Below are 7225 nucleotides of genomic sequence, written 5' to 3' on the forward strand. Positions count from 1 at the left end.
GGACCATCAGCCTGGCCCAGCCGGCCCCTGCCCACTTATATAGATAGGAATATGGGAAAAGGAGATATGGCTAAGTTCTCACCTCTTCCTCACCTTCTGTTACAGGTATTTCAGCATTGTTCTTACAGAAATGGGATAAGAGTAGATTCTGGAAGGAACACTCCCAGAGTCAGCTATGGAATAAAGGAATTGTAGTGCTGAGCTTGGAGAATAACGCCCATGATTTCAGAAGATTCCTGAATCCTGGAAGTGAATCAAACAAATAGCAAAACTATGAAAGCAGCTGGAAAAGCTGGGCCTCTTCCTTCCCAAGGCCAGGATGACAGGAGTCCTGGGTGCCCTGAAATTGAGTCAATCAACATAATCCGGAACACACCAAAATTTCACCCTGATGTTGTAAGTTGCATACTGCCAAGCATTGTGGCTAAGTTTTTATGTAACTGTGGCATATGTTTATGTCACTAGAAAAGAGGGAAGGACAAAAGTTGAGTCATGACTAAAAATGTTTGAGAACAAAGATTCCCTTTAAGACCAATGTCTTTTCTCCAGAGACCATTCTCATAGTCTCTCATCCAGGTGTTCGTAATGCTTTTTTTGTACCAGAAACCCTTTTGACAATCTGGGGGAGTCAATGGAATCATTCTCAAAATAATGTCTTAAATAAAATTAAGTACATAAGATTACAAAGGGAGCCAATGGGGTGGTGCCTGTGGCTCAGGGAGTTGGGCGCCAGCCCCATTTACCAGAGGTGGTGGGTTCAAACCCGGCCCCGGCCAAAAACTGCAAAGAGGAAAAAAAAAAGGGGGAGCTAATGATCTCAAAAAATAGTTATTAAAATGTCAACAACAAAAACAACAAATTTGTGATACGGTCCTATATGTGCTTCTTACTAATGCATAACAAGATTTAGCAACAGGCCTACAGCGCCTATAATTTTGAAGTAACAAAGGATGTAAATGGCATTTCAAGACCTCTGCAACTACAGTAGGATCTGCAAATACCAGCAATGTGTTGCCTATATTCATAATTGAAAAGAATGTGAAACTTCAGTTGGAAGTTAGAGAAAATAAACACTTAGTATTTTCCCATCTAGATTTACAGAATTCTATCCATGGAGATTTGTGCCCCCCACATTTAGAATTCCTGTTCTAAGCAAACTTTTCAAAGGGACCCAGTTTTTGATGGGTCTGTGCCTGCTACCATGAGCACCAACTTACACATAGTATTATAGTTTTGCAAAGGTCGCCCCCTGCTGGCCAAAAGGCTCGTGCTAGCTGCCGGAAAACTCATTTAATCCCTGTTGTTTGAAAACAATAGGTCAGGCCATTAATTCACTGACTCAGACCAAGAAACAGAGCAGGAAGTCTACTTGTCAACCAGGCCCAGGGACATCTAAAAGCTTCTTTTGGCTTAACAAAGTGCTGATGGTTTGTCCTGTTGGTCATTAGCAAAGGAGGACAAAATACCCTCCTGTCAGCCTATTTCTAAGGAGCTGCATTCCCAGCTTCTGGTCTGCAGGGCAGAAACTGCAGGCTGCTGAAAGGTTAGATTTCCCCCAACTTGTCTGCCCAAGGTCTTTAGGATAGGCTGTCAGTGCTTGGAGCTTGGAGCCAAGTGGAAAAGAAGAGGGCGAGTGAATCCAGATCTTACAATGGGCCACAAATGGGCTGTTTTTCACATACGCTATTGCATTGAATTCCTAAAGTAACTCTATATAGAATTTATTATTATTATTTACAGAAACAGCTGAGCCTTGGAGAGAAAAGTTGTCACTTGACCATGATTGCTCCAAATATTTGCTGTCCAGTCTCTGCCACCAGAGGTGGGGCAAAGAGATTCCCATAGTGGTGCCCGCTCCTGTCAGCACAGAGCGAGTTCTAGAGCCTGTTCTCTGGTTTGGATCCTCAGATTCACCACTTACTAATCATGTGAACATAGACAAGCTTATCTAAATTAAAATGAGGATTTATGTCTCATTTTCCCTGTCTGTAAAATGAGGATAATCATAGTACCTATTATGAGAGTCGTTATATGGATTAAATGCAAAGCCCCTAGAATACGCCCGATACCTGGAGGCACTGATGAATAATAGCTAGTATTACTCCAAGACAGTGTTGGCTTCTAAGAACCAACAGGCTGAACCAGTACTTCTCAACCACATGAAGATTTGTCCCCCGGGGACATTTGGCAAGGTCTGGATACATTTTGGCTGTCACCACTGACTAGAAAGGAATCTAATGGGCAGAGGCCAGAAACATTGTTAAACATCCTCCAGTGCCCAGGATAACCCCCCTACAACAAAGAATTATGTGGCCCCCCTGTCAATGTCTGGGCCAGGAAACCCTGCCCCAGACTGGACACCAGTGAAGTAGAGAATATTTTGCCAGATACAATGATTTATTAAACTGAAACGCTAAAGGGGGACAGGGGCACAAGAAAAAAAATAAACAAACAAGAAACTATTAGATAATAGTTGATGCTGTGATAAAACAAAACAGGGCAGCAAGATGGAGAGGGGCAGGTGGGGTTGCTTTCTGTTAGACGGTCAGGGACGTCTTCGCAGCAGAGCTGGCGTTTAGACTGAAACCTGAGAGTCAGGATGTGACCAGCCATCGAAGACCTGAGAGCAGAGCTGAGAGAGGAAATATTTCCCACAAAGGCGCCAAGGTAGGGACAACCTTGATGTGACTGCGGAACAGAAAGAAAGGAGGAACGGAAAGAAAGGAGGGTCGGAGAGGAGTGGGAGGGAGGGAGAGAGGGAGAGAGGGAGAGAGGGAGAGAGGGAGTCGAATAAAATTCCAGTCAGGCCTCACAGAATGGCTCCCTTTGGACAAGGCTCCTTCTTGGTGTACATTGCCTCAAAGTATTGGACCATCACCAAAATCTGTGATTTGTTATGTGGTACAATTTGAAATGGGTTTTAAAGTTAATTTTTGGTCTTTACCTTTTTGTTTCTGTTTTTGTTTTGCTTTAAGAAGCAACAATAGGAAGTCTCATTCCTAGGAGTGAATTGTTAGCAAGGTCAGTTACTGGATTTGGTTATTTCTGGTTTCAGACAAAATCACACTGTGTCTTCCTGTTCTCTGGAGTATATGGGGCTATTCTGATGTGGCACTGTAAGAAAGAAATTAGAAGGAAAGGAGACTAGAACACAGTTCCAGTTTGTGCTGCAGAAGCTTTCCAGCTGCCCTGAGTTGGATGTAATCGCAATGCACATTTTGAAAATCAGTAAAGCCACAGGTTGGGAGGAGGTTGGGAAGGGTAGGCAGGGTGTTCTCTTAAACCCAGACCATTTGCCCATAGCTACTGTGTACCCACAAAGTCAGAGGCTAAGCAATGAATCATGAAAGAAACAGATCATCTAATTCTTCCACTGTTCCCGGTGGATTTCTTTAGATGAAGGTCAAAGTTATCGAGGGATACTTGGCCTACTTCCTGCATAAGATAGTAGTGGTGAGACAGGAGAATAGAGGTTATAAGATCACCAGGCCTACATTTTACAGTAACGTGAGCTACAGTTAAAACTTACTAAGCAAGTAAATTAAGTACTTTTTGATAGAATGCCCAACACACTGATTGGTATATAAAACGAAAGAAAAGGAGGAGGAGGAGGTTTCTATTTTTGAAGATGGGATAAACTATATCTGGGGTCCTCCAGACATATCTATGTGGTATAAACAACAGGATGTCAACCATCAGAGAGCTGGTCATACCGTTCTGAGCGACACTTCTTTGGAATCAAAAAGTTTTCTCTGGGGTGCTCTATTTCATTTAGGTTTTAAAAATTAGCTGGGCCTTAGTTAAGACTATTAACCAGAATCCAGTTCAGAACCAACATGGGCTCTCTGAAAGCTGTCTCTCAGGGAAGCTGGAGTAAGTGAGCTGCCCAGGTATTTGTCAGAGTCTGTACTGCTTGGAGACCCTAGGAACCCAGGGAGGGCAATTTGCCACTTGCCCACACCCAATACCCATTCTGCCCCTTAGTTTTAAGACCTCAAGTTTTACTGAGGGCAACACATTGTACCCAGCTAAAAGACTTTATTCCCACCACCTTCTATTTACCTGTGACCCTATGACTAACTCCTGGTCAGTGAAATAAAGTGGAAATGTCTTGTGTGACTTCTGGGAAAGCTTCTTAAAAGACAGCTGATATTTCTTCCCTTTTTCTATCCTTCCCTTTCCTCCATTCTGCTGCATAGACTATGGATGTGGTGGCTAGAGCTCTATCAGCTATTTTGCAATGTAAGGACAAAGATCACACTTGAAGGAAGGTGTTTGTGACTAGGAACCTGGATCCCTGAGGATTTTGTGGATGTGGCATTCCAGCTCAAAGCGTCATATTGCCAGACTTCTGTTAGCACAAGAGAAATCAATTGCTTCTGTATAAGTTAAGCCACCACTGTCAATTTTTGTTTTATGTAGTCAATGAATCCTAAATGATCCATCAGTCCATTTGCATAACCTGCTCACACCGGGACATTAAACGGTCAAGGTGAAGATCAAATACTTTTCTAAGGTCTTATCTAAGTTTCTTAAAGTTATTATTTTGAAACAGTGAACAGTTTAAAATAAGTTTGACATTATATATGTTCTTAAGGGACCTGTTTTTTACGGGTGAGTTCTCACTATGTTGCCCAGGCTGGCCTCAAACTCCTGGTCTCAAGTGATCTTCCTGCCCCAGCCTCCCAAGTAGCTGGATCTACAGGAACATGCCACTGTGCCTTGCTAAATCACCCCATTAATCTAAGAATGTTTTAGTGTACCTTGGCAGATCTTATCAAATGAAGATAATGGAAGTCAAGTACTATATAGTCTTTCTCATTTAAAACTGGTTTAGACATCTGCAATCATTGGTAGACCCAAAAAGTGACTCTCATCTTCAGGGTCCTATAGTAGAATAATAGTGCTTCTCAGTTAATAGTATGTAACTAAAAGATCTGGAAAGTCCTTTTTTTCTAAGCCTTTTGATCTCTCTAAGGTAATAGCATGTGCTGACTGGCTCTAAGATAGCCATTTCTAAGATTAAAACAAAGAAACAAGCAAAACAGTGGCTTTCTGTTGTGGTAGTCAGTATTGCTTCTCATCTAACGCTTCCCACTCGCGGCCTTCCTGGGAGATGGCAGAATTGTACTTCCTGGATCCACATGGTTGAGAAGGTCCATGTTCTGGCCAATTAATTGTATCACTTTCAAGTTCAGTGTGAGGCCCTTCCAAATTGTATTTTTTTTTTTTTTTGGCCGGGGCTGGATTTGAACCCGTACCTCCAGCATATGGGGCCAGCGCCCTACCCTTTTGAGTCACAGGCGCCCCCCCGCAATTGTATTTTTCCTTTGCCCAGGTGGTGGCAGTCCATCAGCCAGTGTCTAGGGAGGGAGAGGTGAGCCACCACTGAGCTGAGTCCTGGCTGTCTCATCCTGGACATGTAGTATGAACAAGAAATCTCAGTTCACTGAGAGTTGAGGTTGTTTGTTACTGAAGCTTAATCTGTATTATTCTAACCGATACACCTCATAATCTAGAAAAAACTTCTTTGGATGGGAATAATCACAGAGGTACTGAGTGATACCATCTATGGTTCCAACAATCCAAAAGATATGGGTAAAAGTCCCCTCCAATTTCACCCAAACACCTAACCCTTTTACCATTCACAAATGATATTCACAAAACTTTTTTTTGTGGAGCAGTTTCTTGTATCACATCTGTCTGAAAGTCTGTCAATTAGCAAAACAAATTTTCCATTCCTCAGTGGCTTCAGACCCTATCAAACTTCCTGCCAAGATTGGTGTTTGGATTCCACATACAATTAGCTCCACCGTGTGGTACTTAGAAAGATGACATCTGTTTATAGGAACGTAAAAGCAAGGTCAAATAGCCAGTAATACCATATATCCCTTGAGAAGAACGCTGTTACTTGTTTAAAAAAAAAAAAGTTATATCCAGCTTTTGAGAGTAGCAAATCAAAAGCAAGAAAGAGCCATTTGTGGTAGTGCATGCCTGTAGTCCTAGCTTCTGAGGAGACCAAGGAGGGAGGATTACTGGAGCTTAGGAATCAGAGAACAGCCTGGACAACATGTTAAGACCCTCCACCACTCTAAAAAAAAAAAAAAACAGGAGAGAAAATATTCCTGTTGTGTGAACTAGCAAGTTGCACTAATTTATTTACTTATTCAACTAATATTTTCTGAGCTCTATAATGTATCAGGTATCGTTCCAGGCCCTAGGTATACAGCAATGAACGAGATAAACAAAATTCCTACACGATGAAACAAATAAACAAAGTAAACGGGTTGTTATAGAACACATCAAGTTTGCTTTGGGCCATGATAGAGTAAAAGGACTATTTATCCTGGTTCCCTAAACACTAGAAAACTGAAGAGATGACATGTGACTCCTGTGCTCAGACACAGGACAAAAGGAAGCACGACACTGTCATGATTTGATGAATGAAAGAAGGGGAACAAACAAGGCAGGTCCGATGATCACCCCCAGATTTCTGCTTGGGACACTTTCTGGACTACCCAGGAGGGAGAGAAATACCAAGCAGCGCATGGTCAACCTGCTGAGTTGAGAAAACAGAGATGGAAAGTCCACAGAATCGGAGAGACCAGAAGATGTAAGGCAAAGTCTCAGAGAGGAAGGAGCAAGCTATGCAGAATGTAACTCCAGAAGTTTAAGTAGGAATTTCCTTGAGGGCCTAGTGAATACTAAGTCAAGGACACATAGGGTGTGACTCTGTGAAGTCAAGCAAAGAGTGGCTAACATCTGTGAACTACACAGTTCCCAGAGATCCCATCATGCTGGGAATTGATTTGAGTTTCCTCTAGTCAGCATGGAGAGTTCTGTCCTGTTTGATCACTCAGGACCTTCAGTACAGCCCCCGTCAAGTGTCTTCCTAAGTAATAAAACTACAGGTTTTAGGAAAAGGCCTCAAAAGGACCAAATTGAACCACAATTGCTTACCTACCAGAGAAAGCTCAACATTCTTTTCAAGGAGGACAATACCCAGATGTTCCCTGATGTAAAATTCGTGAAGCTCAGCATCCAATCAAAAATTACTAGCCCAGCTTCTGCACAGTGAAGAACACAGTAAGTAAAGCAAGCAGACAGCCCTCAGAATGGGGGTTATGTTGTCAACAAAGGTTTAATAACCAGAATCCACAGAGAACTCAAACATATTAGCAAGAAGAAAACAAGTGATCCCATCTCAGGGTGGGCAAGGGACTTG

The sequence above is a fragment of the Otolemur garnettii genome, unplaced genomic scaffold (assembly GCF_000181295.1).
Source record: "Otolemur garnettii isolate 467f Iridium unplaced genomic scaffold, OtoGar3 scaffold00013, whole genome shotgun sequence".
In the NCBI taxonomy this organism is placed as follows: domain Eukaryota; kingdom Metazoa; phylum Chordata; class Mammalia; order Primates; family Galagidae; genus Otolemur; species Otolemur garnettii.